The sequence below is a fragment of the Cupressus sempervirens genome, chromosome 2 (assembly GCF_028749045.1).
Source record: "Cupressus sempervirens isolate cs-2001-9-10 chromosome 2, ASM2874904v1, whole genome shotgun sequence".
In the NCBI taxonomy this organism is placed as follows: domain Eukaryota; kingdom Viridiplantae; phylum Streptophyta; class Pinopsida; order Cupressales; family Cupressaceae; genus Cupressus; species Cupressus sempervirens.
The window spans coordinates 444,091,821-444,105,390 of NC_143119.1; positions in this window are offsets into that span (position 1 = coordinate 444,091,821).

Below are 13,570 nucleotides of genomic sequence, written 5' to 3' on the forward strand. Positions count from 1 at the left end.
TGTGGCAATGTAACACACCACATTGTCATTGCGGGCGTAACAATTGTGACAATGTAATTACTGCTACAATTGCCACGATTGCAGCTTGGGGTGTAAACCCCAAATCGCCTATGCCACATTGGAATCTCACCAAGTGGTGCATAAGATCCCACATTATTTAATTTTTAAACTAATTTTTTTTAATTTTAAAATTATTTTTCTACTTTTTATATTTATTAAAAAAATTATTAATTTAGTTTTGAATGGATTTCTAATTTTTAATAATTAATTTAAATTTTTTATTTGTTTTTAATAGATTCCAAAATTTTTATTATTTATTCCTTTACATTTTGAATGCCAAGTGATATTATATTTAACTTGGTTTTTTAAAATAAAATTCATCTGTAACTGCTATCAGATCTTTTTTCTTTACATAGCATATTTTGTCAACACATTCTCTTACTGAAATTTCTTGCACTTTTTCCCTCAATTTTGTATCGTTCTTTGAGGTCCCTTGATAAGACATGACACCTAAATTTAAATGCTTCTATATAATTGAATTAGTTTTTACACTAATTTTTCTACTTAAAAAATATAATAAATTAAAAATAGAAATACTTTACCAACCCCTAGACATATTTTCCCCACTTTCACACAATTCTAAATGCAAATACATTTATGTTACTATATCTTCATTTATTCACTATTTTACCTTCTTTTACTTTGAAAGAATCATTTTATTACTTCCAAATATATTTTATAATTGTTTTAAATTTTTGAATCAATTATACTTTGATTTTTAAATACACATTAATTTGAAAATGAGGTTTTTACATGAGATGGAAATGATTGAAATAGTTCATATGGATGCAAATTATTAAAGTCTCCTTGAGATCTAAAAATTAACTGTGTCAACAAATATTAAATTTGACTTATCTTCTTCCCTTCTTCATCTACTTCTTAAAAAATCCTTCCCATCTTGCATTATTTATATGTTTCTTTTTAAGTGTATTTTCTTTAGCAATTATTTTAATTTAACTTTTTACCTTTAAAAGTAACTAATCTCTCTCTCTCTCTCTCTCTCTCTCTCTCTCTCTCTCTCTCTCTCTCTCTCTCTCTCTCTCTCTCTCTCTCTCTCTCTCTCTCTCTCTCTCTCTCTCACACACACACACACACACACACACACACACACACAATTTATTTGAATGAGGGTTTCCCATATGAAAAGATTGCATATACGCTTTCTATGATAATTCCAATTCTAATATTCTATTGTTTCATTTTTTTTATCAGCAAAATTTGTTTTTTTTTTATTAATATTCAAAATATTTGTTACATAACCCATGCAATGTAAATAATTATAAATCGACAACCCACCCCTTAAGGAATGGGTACTCATATCATCCCTAACCTAACACCTACTATCTTCAATCAATGACATCTACAATAACTTTTGAACATATACATAATCATCTAGTCAATAAAACTTGGACATTCTTAGAGATTACCCCTTTAACGAACTTTTGAAATTTCAAGTCGAGCTCATAACAGTCAAGGAGAGACTGTTGGAAGTTTAATTGGGAAACTAAGATACTCAGAGGTCGGGGAGTTGAATTAGGATCTATAAAACTTTTATCCTTCAAAATAACTTTACTGCATTCACCATATTGACTTTCGCGTATCTAGTTTATGCATAACATAACTTGTAAAATCAAATGTTATAATAAAAAGATAGAACTATGCAATCACATCTGTGAAATGTAAACGCAAGAGACAAAAGATTTGGTAACCTAGAAACCCTCCAAGGTGAAGGTAATACTGGGGTGGAGATGACACCCACAAATCTTCACTGTTGTAGTAACAAAGTTAACCTATTAGAGTTATAATTTTTTATTACTTCTAATGATCTACCCTGTGAGGGGTCTACCTTGATAAAAGTGTTTAAGACTATTAGGTCTTACCTTGTTAAAGGATTTCACACTTACAATGAAGTAAGGAGTCTATTAGGAGATTTAAAAGGTTTGTTAAAACCATTATGTTAAGAGATTTTCCCTGATTCAATCTGTTAGAACTTACCTAGTACTTGATCCTTTGGTCTGCACTGTAATTGTTGATTATGGATCTCCTCCTTCTAATCTTTGATCAATCTCTAATCTGACATAGCTTCGCTCAGTCCTTCACTACTTCATAAGGTTGCTATAATATGTTCTTCACAACTTTCACATGAAACATCCAAAACTCAACTCCTTCACACAATACTTCACCTTCTTTGCACACTTTGCAATCTCTTCTATGATAGCTTATTCCATACTTATGAAAACTAAGGTTTGGATCTACCTATTTAAGACTTATGTGGAGTTTTCTAGGCCCTTCCCTTTTTGCTTGTTCATCTGATTGGTTGTTCTTTCTTCATAAGGATCAATGATCCACATCAAAATGTGTAACAAATTCTACAATCATTAAATTTCATGTCCATGTTGACTTGAAATGGTTTACCTCAAAGTTTGTATCATTCTAGACATTTATGTCCACACTATGTTACTCAACACATACTGTCTTTGATGCTCGATCATAATTGTTATCTCTATTGTTGCTCGGCATTCACTGGCTTGGCTTGTACTGAAAACACTCGGTGACCAAAGACTTGCTCAGCTCCTATAGAGCTTGGCATACACATGATTATTTACAAGTCTTTACATGACTCGGTCTATATAGGGTAGCTTAGTCGTAATGATGACCGACTAACTCTACCTTATATATATGACTAAGTGTTTAACACTAATAGACAACGAGACTTAGAGATATCAACAATCTTCCCCTTTGACATTGGTGGCAAAAACACTTTGTCATGATTACATCTTTATAGTACAAAGATAATAGTAGTCCCCCTAAGCCTATGACTTAGTTCTTATAGAACTTCAAAACTTTTGCTTTACAATACGATATACAATACATACTTGACTCAAATTAGTTTGTACCTAGTCTTCTTTTTGAACTCTAAAACTTCATTCCGTCTTGTATATATCAATCATCTCAATTGCTGCCCCTTTATCATTTTACTTCATTTCCCCTTTCTATATCAATCATTTATTTCCCTCATTATTCTTCCATCATTAATCATATATCCCCCTTATTTTTGACACTTATGTCTACTTTTGTTGTTGTTGGGGTCATGAGGGTGGAGTCAAACCGTATTTTTCAATAAATGGTTTGTGAATTTGTTTGATCATGGCAAGTGCATGATCCCATGTGGTTCTTGCTGATTCCAAAACACGAATCTACAATTCCAATTTTTTTGCAAAGTTAATTAAGCTGTCAACAATTGAAAGATTGTGATCTCTTTGCACTAGACCCTTTGTTGAAATCAACTCTCATTGTATAACCTCCAAATGAGGTATCAACATTGATTGTATAGAGATGAGTTTGGCCCTCATTCTATTGTTTGTTGTTTGTAGCTTGACAAATCTTCCTTTTACAAACAACAATATGTTATAATGCATTCAACTTGATTCAACTGACTGAGAGATAGATCCTCCTGATTACTTCATATCAACTTGAATCCTCTATATGTTTGTTTGAAAGTCACTTGTAAACCTTGGCAAATCACAAAGTATATTGTACAGATCTTGTAATTTCTTTACAAGTTCTTCTATGTTCTATACAAGTGCATGTAATTCCACTTTTCTAACTACATTGGCAGTAGAAAATTTCTCCAATACTTTCTTCTCAAATTTCTTCTCAGACCATGCCATTAGTTTTTCGTTTGCCTCAATATCTTTAGTATTGATTTTGTCAACAATTTGTACTAGTGGAGAGATAATGGGGGCCTACTCATCAATGGTTTGAATATCAAAAGCATCAATAAATACGTCTTTGATGCCATGCAACACTTGTTTCTATTGCTTCTCTCGCCTGATCTCTTCTTGCTTTTTCTTCCTTTCTAATATATCCTATAAGGTGACAATTGTTCAAGAGTGAGATTGTTTAGATCTCATTTGGAATATCAATTACTTCATCTAGACTAAAAATATTATTTGGATAATTGTCCTTTATCTTCTTTCTTTTATTTATCTTTGGAGTGTCGTTGCTCAACACTGCTAGAGTAAGAGTAGGTGATGCGGTGTCACCACTTGGTCTTTCCTAAACTTTAGTGCTTGGAACATCAATGGTAGCACTTGACACTACATTCTCTATTTCCTATTCTTCTTGTCTAGTCTCCTTATCCCCCTTATCTCAAGGTCCAGAAACATGTGGTCATTCTTGACTTGTGATAGAAATTTCTACATTAGTTTCCTTGACTAGTTCCTCTTGTTCTTGCTTCTCCCTTTCTTGTTCCTTAGCTTCTGAGGTCTTCTTTAATTCACCAATGAGAGTGTCAGGTGTGGTGGTATGAATAAGGGATATGTTTCCTTGTGGGCTCAACACAGCTAAACTTTCTTCATCACTTTTATTGTCTTCAATGGTCATTATATCCATTGTTTTCTCATGTTCAACTCCTTTAGTAGTTAATCCAAAAATACTCTTCCATAAAAATTCATTTTGTTGTACAACAACCTAAATCTTATTCTATAGAATCGTGAATGTTCTGAATTTAGGAACAAATCAATTCCCATGCTTCTCCAAAAATGTTGTCTCCTGTTTATTTGTTAATTCAGGCATAATTTTGGCCAATGTGCCTTCTCTTATTTGTTTCTCTACTTTTGATGCTTGTTGTCATCTTTTATCTAATCTACTATACAACTCTTTTGGAATCATCTTCTCTAATTCAATAGGAGCGAGCTTATTGTTATCCATAATATCTATTATGGCCTCTTCTACCTTATATTTTTTACTATTGCTCAATATATCATACTTCACAAATCTAAAACTTGATAGACCTACAGAGCTTCTGATGTTGGCACATACCTCCTCAATATTTATTGGCTTGGTAGGTACAATGACTCGATGATGTCCAAGTTAATCATACTTGATCTTCTCTGCATCATCCTCTTTAGCCTCTTTCTTTTTCACTAGCCTTCTTCTCTCTAGCTAGCTCATAGTGGTTGGCAATTTCCTCTTTTTTGCATTGGTGCCACTAGGTTTGGTGATTTTTACTACTCCTTTCTTGATTCTTGGCTTGACACTACTTATTGTCACATCCTTGGTTCTTGGTCTTGATGGTGTAGGAGAGAGAGGGGCTTGGGTGTTGTCTTCTTTGCAACCTTCTTCACCTTAGGTTTTGCGATTTTTGCTGATTTAGCCTTCTTTGCTGGTGGGGTGACCAATACTAGGGCTTTACCCTATTTTTCTACACTTTCTTCTTCTTCCTCATCACCACTATCATTTTCTTCATCCTCTCCAAGACATTGAGTCAACATCAAAGGTTCTTTGCCCTTAGTTTGTTTGCTTAGCTTTCCTTCTAGGTCTTCAATCATCTTCTTTCTCTTCTTATCAGCGGAAGCAATCTTGATATCAACTATTATTCTAGCCTTTGCTTCCTCGTACTTCCCAAAAGGCTCCACCCTTTTATCAATTTCTTTCTTAAGTAGTGCGACAATGCTTGCACTCACATAATCACTTTCAATTTCATAACCAAAAGGTTTAAGCCATGCTTTCCTAGGCTCAACTGCCTATACAAATGTATTATCTGTATCTACAAGAAAACATACATCATTGTAATGCTTAACAACTAATGATGCTGGGATCCTTAGTCTTTTCCTCATCTTCTGTTTGAACTCCTTGAAATACTTATCCATAACATTTTAAATTTTTTCTCCCAACTACGTTATGTACTCACTAATATGTTTTGTAACTAGTTTGCCTTGCTCCCAAATAATATTTCCAATAACAGGAAAATAATTATGAACATAAAAGAAAATACATATAATGAACTATCCAAACTTACACATTGAGTTCTTTACCTTCTTGATTGATGTCAGGTTCTTTGCCAATTGTGCCTTTTTCAACTCAACAAGATCATATTTGTGATCCTTCATCACAATCTTCCATGCTTGGTCGATTGCCATACAAGGCACACTATTTAATCTACTCGACTAATAAAATTTGTGATACATGACTCTCATTACAAACTCTCACTGGATCCGCAATGATTGAGATAGACAATTCTTGTCCATTCCACTCAACTTTTGTATTAGCCTCAATCCCTTTTCAGCTTAGACAATGCATTTGTCTTCTTCTTATCCATAGTTGGAATCCTGGTAACATTACAAATCACTTTCTTCAAAATCTCCATAGGTCCATTTATAACTACAACTTCATGTCATGAATTCTACTTAGCACAACTTTAATCCATTCAATCTTAAATTTTCTTCAAAAATCTAGGGCATAAATTAATTATTTTCTCTCAACAATTTTGAACTCATCCTTTCATATATCTCCATCACATAATTTCTCATATGCCACTTGAATCTCATAATCTCCAACTTTACCAAGTTTGCACATATAACAACTCTATACATCATGTATCATAATAACCTTATATGATATTGACAAAAACACATTCATTGAATCTCCTCTAATAGTAATAGCAATATCCAGAATATCATGAAACTTAAGTGGAGGACAAGTGTCATTCATCACCAATTAAAAATTGCTTGCCTCTTGATTATTTCCTGTAGATGATGAAGATGCCATTTTCTCATGTAAGGGTTCTAAAACTTTGCTTTTTGAATTGTTCGACAAAATAGAAGATCAGTATTCAATCACTCTTTTACAGCTAATTCGCTTCCAATTGCCTTAAAATCACTTTGCAAATCACTCAAATCACTCTATGCTCTTCAAAATCTGAATACAAGGTGGGTTTAATGTATTCAAATTCTCGATATATATCTCCATTCATTCAAGTTAGGGTCTCCATTAATGCTATATCTTATGTTAGGTGGAATCTAGTTGTCTCGGTAGATATAAACACTTTTGAACTTGGCATCCACTATACAGCTTGATCAATTCCATCTAACTTGGCATATACATTAGTTTGACATTTGGGGAACTTGGTCCATATTGCAACACACACTCAATATAGACAACTTTATTGATGCTTGATACCCATCGTGAAAATAATACTTTTGCACTATTTTTTCCATAGATATCTTCTATTGCATCTTTTCTCAAGCTAATATGAACTTTTGCACATTTTATGTTAGGAACTAATGTAAGATAAATCATTGAACATACAATTCCTTACATACCTTTCTTGATCAGTTTGAGGTGGTGTGATCTTCTTCTCGATTGGATTGGGTCACCTTAATTTCATTTGCCTCACTATTTTCCTCTTCCATCTTTTTCTTCTAGGTTGAATTCATCTCCTTCTTTGTTTGTTCAACATCCACTTTGCCTTTACCCTTGTTGTGTTCATCATTAGGTGTTCATGCTTGGGTCTTGCAATTATTGCTCACATGTCCAATTTTGTGGCAATTAGAACAAAATTTCTTTGGTACATTCCTATTTGTCTAGTAGGGTTTTGCCTGTGATCTGCATTCATATGCTCTATGTCCAAACTTTTGACAATTGTAACAATATCCCTCAAATCTAGGTGCAGTAGGTCTATTATTCATTCTTGATCTACGCTTATGTATTTTATGTCCTTACTTCTTACGGTAAAAATAAATACTAGTAAACTTAGGTTTAGGGTTTTGCATACCATTCTTGCTTCTACAAATGTTTACAGTATGTCCAAGTTTATCACAATGATAGCATGTAGGTTTTCCCTTTGATTTTGCATTCCATAGCTCTCCACTCTTGAATGATTCTCCTTCTTTAGTAGACAAATGTTGCTTTGTATGCCCTTGTCCATAAGTGTTTCCAAATGACTTAGGACTAGGCTTGTTCAACCTTTCCACAAGTTCTTTCTCAAATTTCAACTCATTCCTTAGTAGGCCAATCTGTGATCTCATATTTTCTATCTCCATATCTTTCCTATTTAATTCCTGATTTGCTAGCATCAAATCAATTGATTCATCATGTCTAGTTGAGTGTTTGTAAGCTTTTTTACACCAGATGACCTTTCTTCAAGTCTGATAGCCATTTGTCTTTTGTCTTCCACAACTACAACTTTGTCTTCTTCAACTTTCTTCTTTTGTCTGGTCACTTCACGTAGCCTTACTGAATGAATTTCACGTTCTCTTTTTAATCCTCTTCCTTCTTCATTTAGGATATTGTTCTTCTCTAGTAGATATGCAATGGTTGCATCACTTTCATTTGAATTTCTAGTGTCAAACAATCCTTGTGTATCAACTTCGTCATAAAGTGTGTCATTTTGTTGAATGGCCATATCATTTCTCTTTCTAATAGATTTCCTCAGTCCCTCTCTTGCTACTTCAAGTTGTTGCAGTAGGAGTTGGATGTCAATAACTTGGTTGTTAATGACCTTTCCCAATTTGTAAACCTCCATCTCCAAGATTTGAACTCACAAGATGTTAGACTTCCTTTGAGAGAACCAAATCTCTAATACCAATTGTTGGAAATCTAATTGGGAAACTAAGATACTGAGAGAGCGGGGGGAGGGGTGTGAATCAAGATATATAAGAATTTTATCCTTCAAAATAACTTTATTGCATTCACCATATTGACCTTCTCATATTTAGTTTATGCATAACATAACTTGTAAAATCAAATGTTGTAATAAATAGATCTAAATATGCAATCACATCCATGAAATGTAAACACGCGACATAAAATATCTGGTAACCTAGAAACCCTCTAAGGTGAAGGTAAAACTGGGGTCAGGATGACACCCACAAATCTTCACTACTGTAGTAACAAAGTTAACTTGTTTAGGTTATAATGTTTTATCACTTCCGATGATGTACCCTCCCTACTAAAAGCGTTTAAGACTACTAGGTCTTACCTTGTTATGGATTTTACACTTACAATGAAGTAGGGACTCTATTAGGAGATTTACAAAGGTCTATTAAAACCACTATGTTGAGAGATTTTCCTTGATTCAATCTGTTAGAATTAGCTCAATACTTGATCCTTTAGTATGCATTGTAATTGTTGATTATAGATCTCCTCCTTCCAATCTCTAATACGATCTCCAATCTGATATAAGTTTTCTTAGTCCTTCACTTCTTCATAAGGTTGCTAAACTCTATTCTTCACAACCTTCACATGCAACATCCAAAACTTAACTCTTTCACACAATACTTCACCTCCTTTGCATACTTCGCAATCTCTTCTATGTTAGCTTATTCCATACTTATGAAAAACAAGGTTTGGATTTGCCTATTTAAAGACTTTTGTGGAATCTTCTAGATGCTTCCTTTTTTGCCTCTTCATTTGATTGGTTTTTATTTCCTCATAGGGATCGATGATCCATGTTAAAACACATAAAAACCTTTGTAACAAACTTTATGATCATTAAGTGTCGTGTCCATGTCGGCTTGAAATGGTTTACCTCAAAGTTTTTATAATTCCATACGTTTATGTCCACTCTATATTACTCAACACATACTGTCTCTGATGCTCAATCATAATTGTTATCTCCGTTGTTGCTCAGGCTTAACTATACTCGACTCCTTTTGTATAACTCAACATCAATGTGCTTTGTCTGCTCGACATTCACTACGCTCAGCTTGTACTAAAAATACTTGGCGACCAAAGACTTGCTTGACTCCTATAGAGCTCAACACACACATGATTATTTACAAGTCTTTACATAACTTGACCTATATAGAGTAGTTCGATCGCAGTGTTGACCGACTCTGTCTTATATATAACTAAGTGTTTGAAACCAATAGACAACAAGACTTAGATATATCAACATAGACCACGCACATAAAACCCTATTCAACACCAAAAATACCTAAAACAAACAAGATAAATAAAATAAAACCTCCTTCTAAATTATTATAGAGCTAGTGCTTTTTGAGAGTACAAATTTGTGCATCCATTTATGAACCCTATGGGATGAAAATATCACATTTGGTCTTCTACTTTGCCTCCATTTCATGCCAATGCTCTCATTCATTTTCCTTCTTTCCAAAATATTTTCTCTTGCAAAATGTTTTTAAAAACTCACTTATCACAAGCTTCATTAGTCCTAATCTACTTCATTGCAGCAACTCTTCAGACCAAAAATGACTGATATCTCTCCATTGACCCATTAACTAAACACCAACCATCATTCTCTACTCAAAATCCTAACCCTGTCTCAACCACTGCTCATATGGGCACCGAGCAACCCATCTATTCTAGTTTACTAATAGCCCCCAGCATCCATAATGCTTCCTCCTTCATCCTTAATTTTAGAGCTCACAAAAGAAAAATAAAGGACACATCTACATTGAGTCTACAGTGGTCCTCAAATGTCATAAACTCCCCCCAAACAAAATATCTAAAATTTGATATAATTTTGCTCCTCATACAAAAAAATACCTTTCATTGATAGAGGGTTGCTAGTGTTTCAAGGTTTTAATGGTGAAGTTCACACCCATATCTTTATGTGTTCCACCAAAATCACCTCACTTGCCTCTACAATCTTTGTTTAGTTGTAAAATGTCAATGATGTTGCTACAACTTGTTTATACCTCCATTCAACATTTTAGAGTCTTCTTACTCTATAATAATTCCTTTTATACACCTCATATAGCCCTAGGATTTCCTTGCATGTGACATAAATGTCACCACTGTCATCTCATGCTAACTACTACCACCCATCATTATTAAAAAAAGTGGGGTGTGATAAGCAAACACATCATGATTGAAATACTTGGTTGTCGATAAAGGATAGTGAGGCCTTGCCTCCATAAATAAAAAATTGATTTTTGAGCGAACTAGTTGTTACCTTGAAAAAAAAGTCCTTAATACCCCCCATCTAACCACTAGGATTAAATCTCATATCTAATGCTCTAACCTTCCAATCTAGTTGATCTTGTCAACTCAACAAAATTTCTCCATGATTGTAATGACCCCATCTTTTAGCCTTCACATTCTCCAAAGTCTAAGTGGAGCATAAGAGGAAATTAAATTAATTTCTTATAAAGTCATTAAATAAATTTAAAATTAAAAGGTGAATTCATATTTAATTAATTAAATTAATTACTGTATTACAAGGGAGAAGCTTCTAGAGTGTATTAATTATTGGAAAGGCGGAAGCCTCTAGTAATTTAATTTTCTAGAAGCATATTTAATTATTGTATTGCAAGGGAGGAGTTTGTAGAGAGTGCATTAATTATTGGAAGGGGGAAGCTTCTAGCACTTACAATTAATTAATGTTTTAGTTCCTTCTAGAAGGGTGAAGGAAAAGGATAAATAGGGGTGAAAGTCTCATTGTTGAGCATTAGATTATTGTATCAGATTTTTGTGAATGACATTTGATAAGAGCTTGGATGTGTGAATCACATATCTTTCTTGGTAATAGGGGACATTCATCCTCTCTTGTAACATTTTAGACGTCATTCCCTTGGGGTTTGGCCTTTGGAATACATTTCTTGTACTTGATTTCATCATTTTGAGAATTTAATATAAGTTTGGTTCCATCTTCAGTCTGCATAAAAATCTATTTTTGCAGTTGGTCCAGTTTTTGGGCATTCCAGGGTGCCCATTATAGTGGTATCAGAGCTATAAGTCCTACCATCTTGTGGAGGTCTTATAGATAGCTGGATAGAGGGAAAAGTGTTTGACAAAATGTATATAAGTCCAGATCAAGAAAATGTAATATTTAGATTACTGGGTACATTAGAGTAGGGGCAGCGGATGCAATAGGAGCAAAATAGGCGAATGGATATGATGTTGCAACTTATGGCTAGAAAGATGGGCATCAACATTGATGATTTGTAAGTTGCTCCAAAGCAGAAGGTAGTTGATTCCTCAGGTGGGATTGAGATACGTATAGAGCCAGCCAGCTATGATGTTGGTGATGTGGGCATTTCGACAGAGTTAGTAGAGACATGTGTGCAAAGTTAGGAGACCACATATGAGGCCTTGTCAGGGTATGATGATGTAGCAATAATGGAATTAGGAGAATGTAAGGGAATTGCCATATCAACAACCACTTCTATGTTAGTTGAACCATCCAACGAGGAGTTTAGTAGTAACATGGTTGTAGATGTGTGCTTTGATGACAATATACTTGTTATTGCTAATGAGGTGAGTAATATAGTGACAGAGTTATTTATACTATCAATCAACAAAGTGTTGATGTTCACTTCGGGGATAGTACTATGGATGCAACATTATCTTATGACAATATGATGTTTGAGGTTGATGTTGATCACTCACCTGAGTGGAGTTGGGCTCAGTTTTCACCATCTACAAAGATTCAATTTTGTGTTGCAGCAATTGGGAAGAAGAGATTTCATAGATCTTCTATGGAGCCGCCTTCTGGTGACATTCTAACTTCTACTTCATCAGCACAAGTTTTGGTTGCTAGGCTGCAGGACATGTGGTTGGTCTTGATGATGTTCATTTGCAATTGGTTTAATGTCCACAGGGATGTCAAATACTACTTCAATTGGGATCTAGGTGGAGATTTGGGTTCATTATGTTGCTGGATTGCTTGAGGACAAGCAATTTCAAGGAAGGCGGACTGTAATGACCCCATCTTTTAGCCTTCACATTCTCCAAAGTCTAAGTGGAGCATAAGAGGAAATTAAATTAATTTCTTATAAAGTCATTAAATAAATAAAAAATTAAAAGGTGACTTTATATTTAATTAATTAAATTAATTATTGTATTACAAGGGAGAAGCTTCTAGAGTGTATTAATTATTGGAAAGGTGGAAGCCTCTAGTAATTTATTTTTCTAGAAGCACATTTAATTATTGTATTGCAAGGGAGGAGTTTGTAGAGAGTGCATTAATTATTGGAAGGGGGAAGCTTCTAGCACTTGCAATTAATTAATGTTTTAGTTCCTTCTAGAAGGGTGAAGGAAAAGGATAAATAGAGGTGGAAGTCTCATTGTTGAGCATCGGATTACTGTATCAGATTTTTGTGAATGACATTTGATAAGAGCTTGGATGTGTGAATCACATATCTTTCTTGGCAATAGGGGATGTTCATCCTCTCTTGTAACATTTTAGACATCATTCCCTTGGGGTTTGGCCCATGTAATACATTTCTTGTACATGATTTCATCATTTTGAGAATTTAATAAATTTTGGTTCCATCTTCAGTTTGCATAAAAATCTATTTTTGCAGTTGGTCCAGTTTTTAGGCATTCCAGGGTGCTCATTACAATGACTTCTTTCTTCCCCAACTCTGCTAATCATACTTCTAATTTTGAAATAGAATCAACTTCAGTATTGCCCTCCCTCTTCACATGGGTGATTCTAAAGCTCTCAAATTCATCTAGAATAGACCTAATTTTCTTTATATACTTGATAAGATACCATACCAGAGACATCACTTTGATTATTGCCATAACAATGATCAAACAGTCCCCTTCCAAAATAGAGCTTCCTTACTTTAAATTGCTTTGACTTCTCAATTCAACTTCATTATTTTTCCCTCAACCAATTTCTTGCCCCCCTATAGCCCCTTATCGAACCATATTCCATTACTTTATTATACTTAAAACTTATAATTTGCTTTTAATTTGATTCTTTTACTTTAAAACTTATTATAGTTATTTTATAAATTTTTAATATATAATT